This window comes from Acipenser ruthenus, chromosome 29 (assembly GCF_902713425.1).
Source record: "Acipenser ruthenus chromosome 29, fAciRut3.2 maternal haplotype, whole genome shotgun sequence".
NCBI lineage: Eukaryota > Metazoa > Chordata > Actinopteri > Acipenseriformes > Acipenseridae > Acipenser > Acipenser ruthenus.
This window is the reverse complement of record NC_081217.1, coordinates 8,229,366-8,251,162: the sequence shown is the minus strand read 5'-3', so window position 1 is coordinate 8,251,162 and position 21,797 is coordinate 8,229,366.

Here is a 21,797-nt window from a genome sequence, read left to right as displayed (position 1 = left end):
CCAATATAGTGTGTCTATACTTATTTCTACTTATTAATTAATCAGGTTGACAATAATGAATCAGTTTACCAGGAATACCTCCTACAGTTTCATATTGTATTTGTTTTATAGCTTTTACAAACTCTTATAATGAAATTTACTAACTCAGAACTCAGCATTTGAAAGACAAACAGGAATAGACTCCATTATAAGGCTGTGGCCTCACTCAACATGACATTAACATTTAAATGGTTTTAAGGGCACTTAACAGTAAGAGTAAAACAAATATGTATGTTTAATAGGTTTTAAAGAGGGAGCATAAATGGCCATTTCCTATAATTATATTAAACAAATCTGTCCAGTCTTTCAATTTACATGTACGTCTCGTAATTTAAGGTTGTTGAGAATTAAAATAAACTGTTACCCAAATGTTCAAAAGCTTCTGAATCAGTCTGGGGGAAATTACAGCTACCTATAATTAGTACCTTTTCATGTCAATGAAGCCTACTTTAGTTTATCTAAAAACAGCTGTATTGAATCCATTATGTACTCTCATAGAAAAACACTTAAAAATACGTCGCAGAGTCTTAAAGTGTTGCCTAGGAAGCTTTGAATGCACAGTAATGCATCACATAGCTCTTCCTACTCCCCACTTTATTGTAGTGCCAAAAAATAACAAAAAAATAACAATTCAGGGTCCCCAAGTGGCTCACGTGGTAGAAGCACAGCCACATGGTGCGCAGGGTGTGTCATACAGTGCAGGTTTGAGTCCTGGCTATGCGAGGGCCTGTCTTCCTTGGGGACTCCAAAGAGAGCTTCGCATTGGCCCAGGCGCTCCCGTGGGTTAGGGAGGTAAAACCGGCAGGGACTGTTTTCTCCTCATCGCTCTACAGCGAACCCTGCTGGCCAGGTGCCCCGTGAGCTCAGAGAAGACACCTGCAGGGCTGGCCTTTGTCCTCCAGAGGTCAGTAGCTCGCTGACATCTGCTCTCAAGTTGAAAAAGGAAGCTGGTTTGGTCATCTGATCGGAGGACGCACACTGAATCTTCGGGTCTCCTGAACCAAGTGGGGCTATGGCTGCGGTGGGGAGAAAAGCGATTGGGCATTCCAAATTGGGAGAAAATCGGGGGGGTGGGTGTGGGGAATTATAATTGGACACACTACATTTTTAAAGAAAAACAATAATAATAATAATAATAATAATAATAATAATAAATTATATTTCCTTTCTCACTTTATGGAAAGGCACAGTATTATTCTAAATTTCTGTTCCATGCTTTGTTATAATAATTGAAGATAAAAACCATTTCAAAAAGACCATGGACTAGAAGGACCAAGCCTCTCTAACAGTACCACCATCGTTTGTTCTTCATTATTGCAAAAGGTCGTTCAGCATTAATCAAACCAAGAAATACACAGGGCTTTCGGTTAAGGCTGTTCAATGTATGGCTCAATGGACTGAACTTCATTTAGAGTTGGAGGCTGGAAGTTCCGGAATGTTTGGTAGAAGCAAGTAAGAATAAACGAGGAGTGTGTATGAAACTTACTTATTGAACATACATTTCATTTGATTGTTTGGTGTTTTTTTGTTTTTGTTTTGTTTTTACAGTGTGGTTCTTTAAAGGACTTCCTGGTGATCAGACTCTTTTAGACAAAAAGTTGGACAGCCCAGGGTTGGTCCACTTAAATCCTTCTATGCTTATACAATGAGGGAGGGTGGGGGTGGGGGTCTGTCACAAAAGTAAAGCAAGCTCATAGACTGACAGGAAGATCCTACAGCTGTAAATAAATGTAAAGCAAACACCCATTTTAAACCGCAGCTCCTCCAACACAACAGAAACGATTCTGGTGCCTGCACTCTATACTTTATTACAGCTGGTCAATAGAAAGTAGTTTATAAAATTTATATACTTTTGTTTTTTGTTTTTAAGTTGGTTACTACTTATTACCTAAAAATCGAAACTGGGCAACATGTAATGTTAATGTGTTATCGTGTTAGTGATCTTTAGCAGGTAAAACAACTAAATAAAAGTGCATCTTAAAATAAAGCATGATACAGTTTTGCACAGGAGCTGGAAATGCCATTGAAAATAAAACGTAGGGGATTTGCAAACAGTTAGTGGTCACATATTTAAAATGTTATACTGTATTCCACACAAGATAAAGCGTGTGTTTGCAAACCGTTGACCTTCCAGCAGTATCGATTTTAGTTTTCTTCACGATTCTAAGAGCTTCATATCAACATCCAGCACGAAAAGGTCAATTTCAACCCCTGGGATTGTTTTTTATGCAGAAAGCTGCAAGAGACGATGCATACTGATGTATAGTACTGTGGCTACCATTCTAATTTCAGTCAGGTCATTGGAGATAGTATGGGATTAAACTTTCAAAATGCATTGTCAACAACCAAACAACAACCTTTACAGGGAAATAAAACACATATTTGTGAGTCCTATTTTTTATTAGTAATCCAGTAGTCCATAAGTTTGTCTCAAGTAAACCTCACAGTTTGATGCTAATTAAAACCTACTCTCTAGAAACTTTTACTGTGACCTTGTGAAGAATAAATGGCAATCTAACCAGCCCACGAATTTCATGCTTCACTCAACACATAAAGTCTGCTAAGTAAACAGGGAGGTTGTCCGACAGCATTTTCTCCAGGCTCTGTGATATCTTCTCCATGGATTTGCTTGTTACTCAGTATTAACTCCTTGTACACCACAGGATGTATGTATGTGTGCTTCATCAGGTGGATATTTACAGGTAGCATGTTGTGGTTTTTATTAGTGTAAGTGAAAACACTCAAACATTTCGACTGGTGCATCCGTGTTACTTCCGTTTAGTGGATAAAAAAAAAACACTTCAATAAGGTATACACTTTTAGGCATATAAAACAAGATTATTGAACATGGATTCAACACTTTGAGTTGTTTAGCCAACTGATTTATCTGGTATACATTCAAAATATCATTGCAAAATGCCATAGACGATCATTAAACCACTAAAGCTATATGATAAACATTTTAGAGTAAAGGCATTAGCCAAAAGATTTGTCAACTAAACCATCAAAAGATCTTTCTGTCCCCCGCATAAGTAAAATTGAAAGGAACCTTCTGACATTTGCATGCTGTGTAAATAAATGTATGGTTTTAGCTAACACATGATAATAATAATCTTTATTTTCTATAGCGCCTATCATGTACAGATATCACAAAGCACTGTACAGTTCAATAAAACAAACAAAAAAAACATAGCAGATACTAAAAGTTAGAGATATGTAAATTAGGAAATGCTAGTGTACAAAAGCACATTTTAAGACGTGATTTAAAAATACCCAAAGTCTCAGAGCCTTTGATCGCTCCAGAAAGAGCTTTCCACAATCTTGGTGCAGAACTGCAGAATGCTCTGTCACCCGTTGAATGTAGCCTTGTTTTCGGAATAATTAAAAGACCAGTCAACTGACTGCAAATTCAGTGAAGGAATATAGCTGTGTACTAAATCTTTTATATAACATGGAGAAAATCCATTTAGAGCTTTATAGGTAATCAGCAGAATTTTAAAATCAATCCTAGACTAGGCAGGCAGCCAATGCAAGGATGCCAAAACATTATGCAAACAATGAACCCTCTTAGAGACACCAGCAAGCACCAAATCTGTTCACTTCTCATCCCAGTGAAGCCTAATTACCATTATCTGTGCAATTTAGACATGTAAAATGGCAATAATTACCCTTTTACCTTTTCCAGACACTTCTAATCTTTCTTGCCCTGTGAAATTTCATTACCCGGTTTAGTTAATAAGGCTTGGCATTAAATAGAAGAGACATATCTCCGAGCATGCTTTTTTTTCTTCTTTTTTCTAGTATCAGCTACCTTTGTGTTGTATTCCAATTGATTTTCTTTCTTTCTATGGCATAATGTAACAGGTTTGCAGCAAACCAGCTAGAATACTGCTGACCAATCTCCCAGAAACAATGAAATGGGCTGCTCCTGTAAGATATCTGCCCGCAGCTTGCAGACACTCATTCTGTAACATTGGGATTTAATTACATTAGACACAACTTTGTTTTCCCTCTCACTGCGTTGCTTTACATACCGCTTGAAAGCTGTGTCCCAGGCGACCATGCAGTACATACAGTTTAGAGCGGTTTGCTGTAGTTAGAACCAAAATGTATCAGTTTGAAAGGGTTACATTAGGTGGATCCCAAAGATTCAGAGTGTATTTCAAGCCCAAACTTCAACAAGGATATGAATGGGACAGTTTCTCAAAGCTGTCTACTCCAAATTGTCATTAACAATTCAAAATGAAACTACTTAAGACTACTCACAGGACCCTAAATTGAATATAGTATCTAAGCTGTTTATTAGTAAATAGCTTTGAGAATCTAGCCCAGTGTCTTTAAGCAGTGGCAAATGCACCAAAAGACTAAATTATTGCCCTATATGCTGGTTAAAGTGATTGATAGCGAAAGAAGACTCCTGCAGAGGAGAGTGACATTTCACAGGGGTTTATCAATACTCACAATAAGTGTGTGCCTGTGTGTGTGTGTGTGGGGGGGGCAGGTATTACTATCAATGTGCGGGGAAAATGTCCCCACAAAGATTAACTCCTGAAAAAATGATGTTGAGGGGTCGCCCCCACTTTGTAAAACACCTTTTTAAGAACTAAATATGCCTTCAAAAAAAAAAAAAAAAGTGCCAAAATGTTTAGTTTGTTGTCGACTTTCACCCTGGGTGGAGTTTTGACTGATACATGTGTGTGTGTGCGTGTGTGTGCGTGTGTGTGTGTGTGTGTGTGGGGGGGGGGGCTCTTTAAACTCTTTTGAGTTCAGTAGCATCTTTCACTAATACAGTTAAAAATTTTAAGTGCAATGTATTTTGTAAGGAGCCCTGTTTCCAATGGTCATTTAACAGTTAAAATAATATAGTCAATACTTCACATACGGTAATTAAAAAAGAAAAAAAAGTGAATTTAGTTTATGGGTTTGCATTTGATTTGCAAAATATTCAAATTGGCTAATTAGTATGATGTTAATTTGCTTTTACTGGACAATTTCACAACCCACCTATGCAAATCCTAAAAGCTCTTAAGAAAAAAAACTTCATTAAAATGCCATTTTCACATTTTGTGCTCAAATGGGTCTATTCTTACCTCTGAGGGCTTGGGTTCAAATTCTAGTGAGGTCACAACTGGAATGCATTTGCTGGTCTCAATGTAATTCACATCACACAAACCACCACACCATTCAACACAATTGCCTCAGCTGGTATTTTAAAATAACAAAAATAAATAAACCTTAAATACTGTTCACATTTTCAAAATTAGCCCTTTTTTAATGTTTGGTCTTTGGCCCATGTTATAGTAGGCTTATTTTATTTATATTGTAATTTGGCCTCTGCAACTGTTTGGGCCTGTGTTATAACAGTAGTTTTGTGTTCAATATGTACAGCACTTTTAGGTGTCACAAAAGGCTTTTAAACGTTGTTGTCGTTGTTGTTGTTGTTGTTGTTGTTGTTGTTGTTGTTGTCTCTGCATTGGCAGTGGCGCAGGACTGAATTACAGAGGGTTTTCAGGTTTGAATTGAATATTACATTTCTGATGACATGGGAGTGATATACCTTCAGTTGTATTTTGAGTTCATTATGTCTTATTTGATGTGTGAGTTACTGATTTAAATAATGGATCATATTCAGATTCTTACCTATCTTTGTAACACACTCTGAAAGCACTGAGGGTTTGTTTGAATACAGTACAAAAGACCTTATTAGCTCCTAAATACCACCCCTTTTTTCAAAAGACTTTTCAAATGACTAACAAGCTTGATCCAAACCAGACAAAGAGGGACATTTTGAGTTCATGAGAAAATAGCCATCTCCTTTAAGTTCAATACAAAAATAATTAAAAGAAACATAGATAATTGTGCAACTCCAAATGAGCTTTTATAACACTGCATATTTTCTTCTTATTATTATAATTACCTGAAATGCATACTGAATGTAATTATGCACTTGTATTCCATAAACGTACATGACTGAGTTTAATGGGAAAAGATTTACTTTTAACATAATTTAGAGAGATATGCTTTATAATAACTGGACAAGCGATTACAGTGTAATTAATAAGGGCATTATCTGCAATTATGGCACAGTTGTAGTTGGTAATTATTATGTTTAAGTTGGGGCTTGGATAAAAGTAATATGATTAAAAATAATACATTCCTTCGTAAATTATCATTATATAAAGATAATAATTCATTGTAAGCAGTGCGGAAATGTGATACGAATTGAACATAACAAAAATGTATTTATTTTAACAAGCTAGTACTTTAACAATTTAGCAGCCTATACACCTATAAGGTATCTTGTACAGTGTACTTACTTGAAGGTCCACTTCATCCATTGAAACATATTACTTACGGGAGCGTGTATAAATTGTCTATTGACTATTTTTTGTGCCTGTGGGTATTTGACCTTTTAGGTTTACCTTTTGAGTAAAGTAATTGAATAAATAGCTAGCTAATGGAAATATGTCATTTCGGATGAAAATGAAAGGCAAAATGATTATATGATTTTATCTATACACATATGTACATATGGTACAGACAGCTAACATGTTTCCCATTTACTTCGGAGGGAAAAGATAGTAAAAAATAAAATCTAGTGATAAGAAACGACCTACTAACACCAAGGCTTTTCTAGAAGGTACAGTGCTGACTATAGATCAGCCCAGTCACTGTCCCAAGCCTTTTCAATTACTGAAAGCACTGACCTCTTTCTGTGTGACCCTAAAGCCATACTGATATATCATTCAGAACAAGGTCAGGGCCACAGCACTAACTGAGAAATACTGCAGATGCTCTTAACACTGCCTCTAATATTCACACATTTGAGGGCAAGTCATTTTATCCAACATATTGAACCTATTTCTGGAGGCCTGCTACATTTGCCTACTAAGGTGGGTTTTTTTTTTTTTTTTAGACTTGTAGCCGACTGGATTACTAATAAAGAACAGAACTCAAATATTTATTTTGAGTATGTAAAGATATAGACGTGAGTTAGGTATTGTGGTGTTTCTTTCTGAATTCATTTTAAAATAGTTTTTATATATTTTAGTTTTTTGGGGGCATTTTTTTGTGGCTTTTATGTGTTGTTGTTTTTTTGTATCTATTATTTTGTAAGAAAAACAATTGATTATTTTCCCCTGGTGTTTCCCAGAAAAAGAAAATGTAGTTTCAGTGCTTCTGGAGCTTTAATCAGCTTTGGAACCCAAAGCGGTGCTTAAATTACAATAAAAGCACAGGGTGAAGCTGCAGCACACACACAGAGTGCAACCACCCTGTTAGTTCAGTGCTTGTGGGAAGATCATTTCCTTTTGTGTCACCTTGTTTTGTTTGATTGTTTGTCTGATTGTTCCCTTTTTATCTGTTAAACCTGGAATGGAATGACTCTCCAGGGCTGTGATTGCCCACCTCTGGAGCCTCACAGTATAATGTGTTTAAAGCCGTTAAAGAGGCTTCATTTATACCTTCCCCTGAATCAAATTAGAGCTGCCAAACTATTTTTTAAAAAAGATTAACACCCCCTAGAGCAGCCATCGCTGTTCATTATAAATGATTGTCTTATATTGACCTTCAGTCAAAAAACGGATGACAACAGATGTCTAATTGCCTACTGTGTACAATTCAACCTGTCTAGATTAATGCAATAGATCTGTGTGTATCCACAGGCATCCTAAAACAGAAAGGCACCGCTTACAAACTACTAGAATCAACCAGCAAACATAACATTCCCCTATGAATTGACTTATTGTTGAAACTGACAAGCGCAAGAATGCATGTGCATAGGAAGAACCTCATGAGCCGCTGCCCCAACAGAAGTGGGATTCAAGGTTAGGGTTCGGGTTATGTGACGACGGGAAGTGTGGACGTTTCCTGAAGCATTTTACTTCAGACAAAGGGACAGCATGCTTGACTTGCTGAATTTCACTGTAAGATATCTGTAGCAGGGCTGATGTAATGTATCTGTAATGTTAGAAAAGGGTATTTTGGCTTATGCCTTTCACCAGTGTTGAGTGATGCTGTGAGTGCTGTGCACATTTTGGTGGATTTTAAAGTAATTGATTTTCTTGCATTATTAATCACTTACACAAATTGATAACAACCAGCTGTACATGCAGCTAGTGGCTGAAACAAATGGGACCATAATAGTAAACTGTCTTATGTTCTTATGTTCTTATGTTCATACTCTATTCATTAAGTACGAGCTAATATCAATCAGATCAGCAGCTTTGGTGTATTTTAATTATGTTAATGGTTGCTTAGATGAATTAATTAGACATCATTGTCTTAACGGAAGCATCCACGTGGAGGTGCAGGGACAAAAAATAAATAAAAATAATTTGATAAAGAACACTCTCCACTAAATAAAAAGAATAAAAGGTAACAATAACAAAAAATAAATAAATAAGCGAGCAGGGAGATTATTGGATAACCATGAATAGAGCATATTATCTGCATGAAACATTGCAGCCTGCCGTAAATCTTAATAAACGGTGCCCATACAAGCAGATGGTTACGACTGTTTAATTTGTGTGAGAGGTGCCTGTTGATCAGTTACTGAACTCAAAGCTATTCTGGCATGTGGCAGACTGGCTCGCAGTGGTGACGTCACGGACCAGGAAGTAGAAACCAAAACAATGGTTGGGCGGTTAAAGCTGAGTGCAACGGCACTCAGCGTATTTATTAATAAACAAAATATTAAACAAACCAACAAAACACAAAACAAAAGGGCACGAGGGCCAAACGAATGAACAAACAAACAAGTAAGTGATGTGCTGGGTAATCCAGCATGTTTTAGCAATTGTTTTTCAAATGTGGCTTTCTCTCTCCGCTCTCCCGTACTCTCCTCTACACTCTCAACCTCGAATGCAGAGAGCTGCAGGTTTATATACTCTGGCCGAGGGATTAACTAGTTGGTAATTATCTTATTATCCCTCGGCCAGAGTCTGCACGCGTTTGGTAAGGATGCATGACTGTCAGCTAGTTAAATAATCAGTAGCTGATCAGCCATGCATCCTCACGGGGTTTTTAAATATAATAATAAAAGACGCGGCGCTTTTACCCGCGCCGCAAACAAAAATACAAATAATAATAAATAGGGGCGGGACACTCCGCCACACATGCCCCCCCTTGTGCGCAGCACACATGGCCCCAACGGCCACCTCCCCCCTCAGTCTCAATGTCCTGGAAGAGGGGGAAGCAAGTTGCTTCTGGGGGGTGGCCATGGTGGAATTTCTGGCACCCCCCAATTCTTCGTGGCCGGCAGTTCCCTCTTCCGGGGCTCCCTCCACACTCTATCCTGCCGCGAAAGTGCGGCTGGGGGAGCTGGTCTCCTGACCTTCCCCCTCCTCTTCACGGCCAGCATTTCCCCTCCGTGGGGCTTTGACCACACAATCTCCTGCCGCGAAAGTGCGGCTGGGGGAGCTGGTCTCCTGACCTCCCCCCCCTTCTTCAAGGCCGGCAGTTCCCCTCCGTGGGGCTCCGACCACATGATCTCCGGCCGCGAAAGTGCGGCTGGGGGAGCTGGTCTCCTGACCTCCCCCCCTTTCTTCATGGCCGGCAGCTCCCCTCCGTGGGGCTCCGACCACATGATCTCCGGCCGCGAAAGTGCGGCTGGGGGAGCTGGTCTCCGGACCTCTCCCCCTTTCTTCATGGCCGTCCGTTCCCCTCCGTAGGGCTCCGGCCATAGTGTAGTGACCCCAGGCGAAGCAGGATCCCTGGCGACCCCAGGCGAAGCAGGATCCCTGGCGACCCCAGGCGACGGCAGCGAACCCTCGGGAGGCGACGGCAGCGGCAGCGGACCCTCGGGAGGCGACGGCAGCGGCAGCGGACCCTCGGGAGGCAATGGCAGCGGCAGCGGACCCTCGGGAGGCGACGGCAGCGGCGGACCCTCGGGAGGTGAACTCGGGAGGGGAGCCCCTGGCCATGGAGGCGGCAGCGGGAGCTCCACTTCTCCCTCGTTCCCTGTAGCTGGTGGCTCTCCAGGCGATGTGGAGCAACAGGCAGCCCCAGGTGATGCGGAGCAACAGGCAGCCCCAGGCGATGCGAGGCAGGCATCCCTGGGTGGTGCGAGGAGCAGTCCTTCCCATGACGGTGGATGTGGAACCAGCAGGTATTCACCCTCTGCTGGTAGAGGTGGGAGGGGAAAGCAGTCCTCCCACAGCGGCTGAGACGGAACCAGCAGGTATTCACCCTCTGCTGGTGGAGCTGGGAGTGGCAAGCAGTCCTCCCATGGTGGTTGAGGCAGAACCAGCAGGCATTCACCCTCTGCTGGTGGAGGTGGGAGGGGCAAGCAGTCCTCCCACGACGGTGGAGGCGGAACCAGCAGGCATTCACCCTCTGCTGGTGGAGGTGGGAGGGGCAAGCAGTCCTCCCACGGCGGTTGAGGCAGAACCAGCAGGCATTCACCCTCTGCTGGTGGAGGAGGGAGGGGCAAGCAGTCCTCCCACGACGGTGGAGGCGGAACCAGCAGGCATTCACCCTCTGCTGGTGGAGGTGGCGGAGGCAGAGGCAGCTCTTGCTGCTCTGCTCCTGGTGATGGTGGAGACAGAAGCAGCTCCTGCTGCTCTGCTCCTGGTGGTGGTGGAGACAGAGGCAGCTCCTGCTGCTCTGCTCCTGGTGGTGGTGGAGGCAGAGGCGATGGGGCGGATGCTGGCCACTCAGAGGGAGGCTGTGGCGGTGCTGGCTCCCTCTGTTGTGGCGGCTGGGCTGGTGTGTGCCGTGCTCCCTTCAGCAGCATAAATAGAGGCTGCTGGGGAACACCAGCATCCTGCCCTTCTCCCCCCCAGAAAAATTCAGGGGTTTGAGCCTGTAACTCCTCCCCTTCTGGCTCTTGGGACTGCAGCTTGGGTCCTAGGGCTGTGGAAGCCCCGACTTCCCTCTCTTCGGGCCGTGGACACATCGACTCCTCCCTTTTGGGCTGTGGACGCACCGACTCCTCCCTTTTGGGCTGTGGATGCACCGACTCCCCCCTCTTGGGCTTAGGACGTTCGGGCTCCTCCCACTCAGGCGCAGGATGTTCGGGCTCCTCCCACTCAGGCGCAGGACGTTCGGGCTCCTCCCATTCAGGCGCAGGACGTTCGGGCTCCTCCCACTCAGGCGCAGGACGTTCGGGCTCCTCCCACTCAGGCGCAGGACGTGCGGGCTTCTTTGCCTTCTTAGCACCGCCCCTCCTTCCCTTCTTCGGGACCAGCAGTTCCACCTCCTGCCATGGAGGGGGTTGGTCGGGTGCTTTGTGCCCGACCTTGCCGACGGCAAAGCACCACTCCTCCCCTTTGAGGCAGGTGAGACAGGTTTCCTGATCCACCTGCGGCGATGGTATGGCCTTCAGGTGGATCCACTCCTCCGCAGTCTCCACCTCACCTCGATCAAAGGCCTGTACAAAGAGGGGGTCTTCATATGGGCACACCTCAGGAAGGTGCCCATACTCCAGGCAGGCGAGGCACCACGTAGCCCCTCCTTCCTTCAACTCCCTCTGATGCTCATGCCACCTCTCCATGTATGCATCAACTTTATCCATTTTTTTTCTCTTTTTTTTTTTCAAACACAACACACAAAAAAACACTTTGAAAAAAACAAAAAAAACGTCCTTTCCTTTCCTGGTTTGGCTGTTGGAGGCGTTGTTTATCCCACTTCTGACACCATATGTGGCAGACTGGCTCGCAGTGGTGACGTCACGGACCAGGAAGTAGAAACCAAAACAATGGTTGGGCGGTTAAAGCTGAGTGCAACGGCACTCAGCATATTTATTAATAAACAAAATATTAAACAAACCAACAAAACACAAAACAAAAGGGCACGAGGGCCAAACGAATGAACAAACAAACAAGTAAGTGATGTGCTGGGTAATCCAGCACGTTTTAGCAATTGTTTTTCAAATGTGGCTTTCTCTCTCCGCTCTCCCGTACTCTCCTCTACACTCTCAACCTCGAATGCAGAGAGCTGCAGGTTTATATACTCTGGCCGAGGGATTAACTAGTTGGTAATTATCTTATTATCCCTCGGCCAGAGTCTGCACGCGTTTGGTAAGGATGCATGACTGTCAGCTAGTTAAATAATCAGTAGCTGATCAGCCATGCATCCTCACGGGGTTTTTAAATATAATAATAAAAGACGCGGCGCTTTTACCCGCGCCGCAAACAAAAATACAAATAATAATAAATAGGGGCGGGACACTCCGCCACATGGCATCTTAAACATGCAGCCTTCTCTGCTTTTCCAACACGTTCAAAATATAGTTTTAGATCTGTTTGACAAGCCTTATTGGGGGATTACCTGGATGCCATTGTTTAGAGTAAATCATTAAAGTTCCTTGAATTATCTGAATGTTGTGGTCTCAATGTCAAATGTGCTTTTTGCGGGGGGAAAAAAAAGTGAATTAGCTTGGTCTGTGTAAAACCTTCAGATTAAATTAGAGATAGCTAACCCTATCATCAATTCAAAAGGAAATTACCTGGACTTCTCCCCTGCATCATGCTAAGCGATTTTATAAAATCACTAATTCCAGATAACTGGAATGACTTCACTATGCTTGCTTCGCACACATGTACACAGCTGTATGTGCTTCTGTACCAATAAATAATAACAGGTAAGAGATGTCAGCTTTGAGTCTGGCCAGATTAGAGATCACTAGAAAAAACGTAGGTTTGTAACAGGGTCAAGAATGCCCTGTTTACATTTATTTTACACTTGATATATTATTATTATTTTCATAATTTTATTCATTGATTTGATCAGTGCACGTTTTATATTGCCTGCCACTTTATAATTGATTTGTATCGCGTTATGTTGGCTTCTCCACTCGGTTTCCTTGTTTTGTCTTACTGGGCACCGACTAATTGAATCATTGATACATTTACGCACCTGAATATAAATAGCACACATCTCTTGCAAAAGAGATGTTCATCCTGGGGTTTGTGTCTGTCTGTCTGTCTGTCTGCCTGCCTGCCTGCCTGTCTGTCTGTCTGCCTGCCTGTCTTTCTGTCTGTCTGTCTGTCTGCCTGCCTGCCTGTCTGTCTGTCTGTCTGTCTGTCTGTCTGTGCAGGAGTGGGAACGCAGCATTTGGAGTTTGGAATGGCAAGTAAGAGAGAGTGAAATGGACTAGACAATGCCGGTGTTGAATAATGAACGTGAGCGACTTGAGCTTTGTAGCTGACTGGAATTTAGGAACTGAAACCAAAGAAATATATTGTGATGCTGGTTTCTCTCTCTCTCTCTCTCTCTCTCTCTCTCTCTCTCTCTCTCTCTCTCTCTCTCTCTCTGTGAAGCATTTTCTGCCATGCCATTCAGTGTTCACTGTTCATGCTGCATACATCATACTGTCTAACTGTATAGTACAATATTAATTATGTTTATATTTTTTGTTGTTTTTCATACCCCAGGTACACAAAGGGACAAAATAAATGATCTTACCCAAAAGCATAGCAAAGTGAAATACAAAATAGTAAAAGCCTGGTCAATCTTAGCTAAGCACTGTGAAGCCCAGAAAGATATGGTAAAGCATATTAAACATGACAAACCATGATAAACTATAGTTAATGGCTTGTATAACTGTAGGGAAAGCAACATAACTGTGCAGATTAACCATGGTAAACTTCTTTAAGGGAAATCGCTGTGTTAGCTAGATCTTCATTTCATTTTTACATCATTACGCTCTGGCACTCAAAGAGTAACCCATGAAAAATAGCACTTCTGTAAGAACATTTATTCACTGAAGGAGTATTATGTCTGTTGTTTAGAGTGGAGTGGAGCTACTACAGTACTTGGCATCTTAAACTGATGTTCCTTGATGCAGTTCCTGAGGAAAGATCGTCTTTGTTGTTTTGTCACTGAAGAGCAGTTGCAGGCAGGAGTAAATGCTAATAAAATGGCACTGGATTTGGATTGTGAAGTGGGGACACCAAATTACAGATGCACATTTTCTTGAGACTAATTTTGTGTGTGTTGGAGGGGCAGAGGGTGGTTTCTTAAGGTAGGTTAGATGAACATTTGTAAAGACAGCAGGGACTATGTTAATGTCTAATGACCCATTTTAAAAATGCTAGTTTTGAGATGAAACACAAAGGTATGTATTTTTTATGTGAAAACAAGTTTTTATATTCACATGTATCATTCGCTGGAACATTATAGGCAGCATAGTACATCTGTTTAATACCTTGCAGTTTATATTTCTTCCAATGCAGCCTTTTGGTGTTAAAAAGCAGAAATACAAGCAGAAAAATTTGTTTTCCATGCTTCATGCATGCAGTACATTAAATCAGTTTCCTATGAACCACTTTTCTGCATAAGCTGAATTTGTCTTGGTTTGTCAAACTACACATTGCTATCTCTATAATTGTAATGATGTGTTACTTATTGATTTAACACTGATGGAATCTCAATAATAATAAGATGGAAGTAATGATTTGATGACACTGCATCATCAATCTACTGCCAAATTTATCAGCAGTAATTTGATTACATGCTATGCGTTCTCTGAAAGATTCAAAACACCATTGCCACTTCATTGGTGCAGGAGATCCGAATGAAAGCACTGAAATAAAAGAGGGTACAGTTGTGTGCAGAAATGGCGGGTCATATTTTCAAAGCGTTCATCTCGTCCTTTATTACTTGATGTTACGGAAGTCTATAACCGACTCTCTCCATGAACAAAAAAATACAATACAAATAGTCCTTTGATCTTTGTTATTTATTTAATTTTGTACTTACCTTTTATTTTATTACATCTCAAGTTGCATGATTAGGTTAGGCAGGTTGCTATGTACTTTGGCACAAGTACCACTCCGAGCGACTACACTTGTTACAGAACACAGCAAGTAAATCTTTGCATAACAATTAGAATCTAAAAGGAATCCTGTAAACAAAGGTACAGTATTGTTTCCAGTCATTGTTCTTCGGGTTGCCATGGAGATGCTGGGTTTGGATTATGCTCAGTTCAGTGCTACCTTATGCTTAAGTCCTGCATAAATCAGTCACTTTGTAAACCCAACAGTTTCCGGCGATAACCTGCAGGGGTGGAATTCAGCTAGACCAGAAATCCATTGAGATCTCTTGGAAATGGTCCGTGATACCACTGATATTCCTCCAAAGATGTCAATGGGATCTTTAAGGCCTCAATTTAACATCTCATCCGAAGGACAACATCTACTGCAGCATGCCCCTTTACTAACTGTACTATTGGCCTTGATGGTTGCCCAACTTGGCTTAGCTTTTGAGAGCAGGTGAGTCCATGCTCCTTGTGTGTTTGTAATTCCGTTTTGTCTGGAGTAACGTACAATTTATGCTCTGACTGTCCACAATTATTATTATTATTATTATTTATTTCTTAGCAGACGCCGTTATCCAGGGCGACTTACAATCGTAAGCAAATTCATTTCAAGTGTTACAATACAAGTAATACAATAAGAGCAAGAAATACAATAACTTTTGTTCAAGCAAAGTACAAGTGTGACAAACCACAATTCAATAATACAGCAGATAATAGTGATAGTGACATCAGGATATGATTAAATAGTGATAGTTACATCAGAATATGATTAAATACAAAGTACTACAGGTTAAACACTTGGCAGATTACAGTATTCTGAAGTACAGGATTAAATGCAGTAAAATAGGGGGCAGATAAGAGCAAAATAAAGCACATTTACATGAAGGGTGATAGTGTCCCAGGATACAAACAGAGGAGTTCTACAGGTGCTGTTTGAAGAGGTGAGTCTTAAGGAGGCGCCGGAATGTGGTCAGGGACTGGGCAGTCCTGACATCTGTAGGAAGGTCATTCCACCACTGCGGAGCAAGGGTGGAGAAGGAGCAGGCTCTGGAGACAGGAGAGCGTAGCGGAGGTAGAGCTAGTCTTCTAGTGCAGGCGGAGCGGAGAGGTCGAGTGGGGGTGTAGGGAGAGATGAGGGTCTGGAGGTAGCTGGGTGCAGTCTGGTCAAGGCATCTGTAGGCTAGTACAAGAGTCTTGAACTGGATGCGAGCGGTGATCGGGAGCCAGTGGAGCGAGCGGAGTAGTGGAGTAGCGTGGGCAAAGCTAGGCAGAGAGAACACCAGGCGGGCAGCAGAGTTCTGGATGAGCTGGAGCGGACGGGTGGCGGACGCAGGGAGGCCAGCCAGGAGGGAGTTGCAGTAGTCTAGGCGGGAGAGTACCAGGGCCTGGACCAGGAGCTGGGTAGCATAGTTGGTGAGGAAGGGTCGGATTCTTCGGATGTTGCTCGGGAAGAATCGGCAAGTGTGTGCCAGAGTGGAGATGTGCTGGGAATAAGAGAGGCAGGGGTCCAGGGTGACTCCAAGGTTCTTAGCTGAGGAAGAGGGAGAGAGTGTGGTAGATTCCAGAGGAACAGAGATAGAGAGATCAGAGGAGGGGGAGGAGGAGGGAAAGAAAAGGAGGTCAGATTTAGAGAGGTTGAGTTTGAGGTGATGCGAGTGCATCCAGGAGGAAATAGCAGACAGACAGGTAGAGATACGGGAGGAGATGGTGGAGTCAGAGGTGGGGAAGGAGAGGAAAATCTGAGCATCATCAGCATAGAAATGGTATGAGAAACCATAGGATGCGATGAGGGGGCCCAGGGAGCGGGTGTAGAGAGAGAACAGGAGAGGACCCAAGACTGACCCTTGGGGGACTCCAGTTAAGAGAGGGTGAGGTGTGGAGGTTGCTCCACGCCAGGTTACCTGGTAAGTGCGGTTGGAGAGGTAGGAGGAGAACCAGGCCAGAGCAGTGCCAGAGATCCCCAGGTCAGCAAGAGATGATAGTAGAATAGAGTGATCAACAGTGTCAAAGGCAGCAGAGAGGTCGAGGAGAATTAGGACAGAGGAGAGAGAGGCAGCTCGGGCACACTTAAGTGAGTTGGTGACAGACAGGAGGGCGGTTTCAGTGGAGTGGGCAGAGCGGAAGCCAGATTGGAGAGGGTCAAGCAGAGAGTGGTTGGACAGGAAAGCAGAGAGCTGGCGGTGTACATTCCGCTCGAGGGTTTTGGAGAGGAAGGGTAGGAGGGAGACAGGACGGTAGCTCTGGAGGGAGGTGGGGTCGAGGGTAGGTTTTTTGGGGAGGAGAGTGATAGATGCTTTTTTGAAGGCAGAGGGAAAGATACCAGAAAGTAGAGAGGTGTTGAGGAGGGAGGAGATGAAGGGGAGTAGAGCAGGTGCAGCAGCTTGAAAGAGGTGAGTGGGGAGGGGGTCCAAGGCACACGTGGTGGGTTTGTAACCCTGGAGCAGGGAGGAGAGGTCAGAGTCTGAGAGGGGCAAGAAGGTGGAGAAGGAGGGCGAGTTAGTAGGGGGTGTAGTGGGTGTAGGGGTTGGAGCAGGAGGGGGTGCGGGGGAGGGAGAGGTGTTAAAGAGTTTGCGGATATCTGAGATTTTAGAAGAGAAGAAGGAGGCAAAGTCATCAGGGGAGATAGAGGAGGGAGGAGGAGGGGGGAGGGTTTAGGAGGGAGGAGAAGGTAGAGAATAGTTTATGTGGGTTGTTATTGGAGACTTGGATTACAGATTGGAAATAAGCACATTTAGCAGAGGAGAGAGTAGAGGAGAAGGAGGAGAGGAGAGTGCGGTAAAGGTCTAGGGCAGCAGGGAGTTTGGTTCTCTTCCATTTCTTTTCAGCAGATCGCAGTGTGATTCTTGCCGAGCGGAGAGCAGAGGAGAGCCAGGGATGGGGAGGGGAGGGGCGAGCAGGTCGGGAGGTGAGGGGACAGAGGGAGTCGAGGGAGGAGGTGAGTGAGGAGAAGAGGGTGGAGGTAGCAGAGTCTACGGAGAGTTGTGAAAAGGAGTCGATAGGAGGGAGGTGAGAGAGAGCAGTGGAGGCAAGGACAGAGGGGGAGAGAGAGCGGAGGTTACGGCGAGAGGTGATAGTGGGGGTAGGAGGAGCAGGGAGAGGGGGGAGAGACAGAGAAAAAGAGATTAAATAGTGATCAGAGAGGTCCGGGGGGTGACAGAGAGGGTGGAGGGGCAGCAGGCCCTGGAGAAGGTGAGGTCCAGTTGACAGCCAGCTTTGTGGGTAGGAGGGGACGGAGAGAGACAGAAGTCGAAGGAGTGAAGGAGAGGGAGGAATCCAGCAGAGTGGCTGGGGTTGGATATGATACCTCAGGTATCATATAAAGCTGGCCTATCTGACAACCAAATTAGTATTGAAAGGAACTGGCTTTTGCCATGTCTACCAATAATATCATTGTATCTATGCACACACACACACACACATGGATAATTACATGTTTAATCGTGCAGTGTACATATGTGAGTATATTCCACACTACCAAAAGGCACGTCCCACTCAACCATTCACAGATGCAAAGCGAGTGGTGGCGACTGTAGAAAACACACCGCTTAAAGTCAAAGATGGATTCTCCAAGCTATGCCACAGTGTTTCACAAATTACATGTTACAGATGGAAGTCACATTTTCAGTAGAATACAATGTACGTTTTTAGACATTCAATTTGAACAATAAAACAATGATTTGTATGTTAATACGTAGCTACTGTATACATTATCACAACTGCCATATTTAATTTCACAACAGACTGCACATGAGGCAATCCAATTACTTTATTGACTTAGAAGTAGTGCTGAGAGAAATATCTGATTATTCAAACATTTTTTAATGCATGTTTTATATATATTTTTTTGGAGTGATTTGGGATCCCAAAAGGCGCCTCACTTATGTTGGTTTTTATAGACAATAGCGATCATAAGACCACATCCACAAATTCAGGACCTTACTCTTGCTTCACCCTCAGTAGGGCATCCAGATGTCCATGTTTATTCATCTACCTGAATTTGTTATTTTGTAATCTTTGTTTGTCAGCTCTAAATCTCTTCTTAGATGTGTAGGACCATTATTCTCTGTTTCTCACTCTTCAGAACCACTGAAAACAAGCCTGCAATGGGGACCTCAGGCTGAGCAAGCTAGATGCTGATACAAAAATGATAATAAAAAGAAAAATATACATTAAACAGTAGTGGTAAGGGGTATACAAATTTTGTGATGTCCATTACCAAGAAATCCATTTGCTAATCCCCCACCAAAACACGACTCTTGCAGTAGCCATCTAATGTTGTTTTCAATGATGCCCCTGGGCACAGCTGTTCTACGGGTGATCTGATGCCATTCATACTCCTTGGGTTTTAGTCCAATGTCTTTTATCCCCTGCAGTGTAAAATGCCTGTTAACTGGTAATGTTAACCTAATATCAGCTTTCTGCTTCAGTAGAGATGAAAAAGAAAAACATATTATAAGACATTGCTTTGGAAGTTTGATTTCACTGGGAGAAGCTTTTTTTTATTGAATTTGTGAATACCTATTAAATGTGCAATCAAATCCAAAACATTTGGAAAAGGGTTGTCTTGTAAAAACTTGAAATCCCACCATTTCAGATTCACCTTGCATAAAATAATGATCAGCGACTTTCAATGTAATATAAATGATCTGACGAAAATGAAATTGTTGGTTGTCAAGTTATTATCAGTGATAAGCATGTGAGCTGCTCAGTATTCTTTTTTTTATAACTGTACATGTACTAATCTTGTAAAGCTTGTAAGAGTTTTGGCATACGGTATACATACAGAATTAATATGCGTTGGTGTAACGGGCAGTGTGTTGTGTGATACACTGCAGTCACGGATTCTGTCCAGTTTGTGAGATGAGATGAGCATGAAAGCTCTAAACGCACAAATGCAGATGAGTCCGGCTCTTTTGCATTGTGGTTAAGTTTCTTGCTTGAGGTGCACAGGGTTGCCAGTTCACGGCCAGCCTCCTCCCTGCTACATTGCCAGTGTATGTTCTGTACGCTACAAAGATTGTATTATACTTCATCAAGAAACCTGCTAATTATACAACAGGATTTTCCACAGTTTATGTCTGTTCTGAACAGCTGAGCTGACAACACGTTGTGATTGAGTGGGGCGGAGATACTAGTATCCAAAGTCAACAATAGGAAAGCATCTGCAGCCTGTTCGTTTGCTGTGATTTTCCTTAGCTTAGATATCCCTGCCCCAGCTGCTTTTGGTCAGCGGCTGGTCAGAAGCAAAAAATACATTAAAAGTAGACCCTAAAAGCTGTTGCACAATCAACCTTTCGACAGAATTATCCCGGGTTTAAAAGGCATGTTGTATGCAGACAGGCTAAAAGAATTGAATCTATTCAGTCTTGAACAAAGAAGACTGATCTGATTCAAGCATTCAAAATTCTAAAAGGTATTGACAATGTCGACCCAGAGGACTTTTTCGACCTGAAAAAAGAAACAAGGACCAAGGGTCACAAATGGAGATTAGATAAAGGGGCATTCAGAACAGAAAATATGAGGCACTTTTTTACAGAGAATTGTGAGGGTCTGGAACCAACTCCTCAGTAATGTTGTTGAAGCTAACACCCTGGGATCCTTCAAAAAGCTGCTTGATGAGATTCTGGGATCAATAAGCTACTAACAACTGAGCAAGATGGGCGGAATAGCCTCCTCTTGTTTGTAAACTTTCTTAGGTTCTTATGTTTTTATAAATGTACTCTAACAGTGAGTCCTGGATGTTCTCAGAGATTCTGAAGTAGCACATTGATGATGGGTTCAAAGAGTCCTTGAAAACCTTTAAAGAGAAACTTTTATCAAGATCCTAATGGACAACCATTTCATAAGCATTCACCCATGTAATGCTGATAAACAACCATTGTGTAATGTGGTATGCCCCTGTATTTGCCTAGAAATTACTTTATGAATATGCATTAGAAAAAGCTGACAAGTAAATGATTGTTTTTCCTGGTTGTTTTCTTCTGATGGGTCTCAGAGGATAGTATCAGCTTTGGTTCTCCACGGATCAGTGAAGTGAAGACTATTTAAATAGTATATGGAAGACAGCCGGTGACAAACCTAATTAAAATACAATAAGAAAATACAGTGAGGTAAACAGCTACTTTCTGTTTGAAATGAAAACGGTGTTACAGTGAGACTGGCGGTATATCAAATTCTCTGAAATCACTTCCAGCACATACCCTGCTTAAAAAAAAAAAATGTTTTGTACATCAAAGTGTTGTCCTGTAAAGCATGAACGACCACACAGTACTGAACAAAATTAGACTTGATTTAGTGCTGGCATTAGTGTTCATTAGTGCATTCATGGGCTGATTTTTTAAATTTTTTTCCTTTCAGTGTACAGTACAACGGGCATCAAGTAGTATTGATTTTAAAAGTTCACAGCACCACTTATTTGATCTCTTAACTATAACTAACAGCCAAGAAAAAACCTGTACATTCATTATCTTAGATACATTTTGTTCCATAATAATGAAATGAGAACTAATTACTGCCTCCAATCAATATCCTGATAAAGCAGTACAGTTTTAGTTCCACTACATAGCTGTCACGTTGAAGCAGTGGTAAAGTCATGTTCTCTGCTGCAGTTGTTGGTTCAGTGTTAAATGGCATTTACAATGGCTTCATTTTTTTATGATGAATATGGTACATTCAAAATCGCAAGCTGGATCATGTCTGCCCTGTATTCTTTAATGCAGAAGTAAAACAAATCAATCTTCTTTAAAAAATCAAAACCAAGACACATTAGAAATATTGATAATACTTCCCAAGAACTCTATAGAGCTTATATTTCAAAATCAACTACAAGCCTTCATCGAGAGGGTACTATTGCTATTAAAATGTATTTATTTATTTATTTATTTATTTATTTATTTATTTATTTATTTTGTCATGTACCCTCCTTCTGGAAAATGTAAGTAGTGAGGCACATTAATATAAACTTCATATTACATTTGAATGTATGTTTATTTGCAGT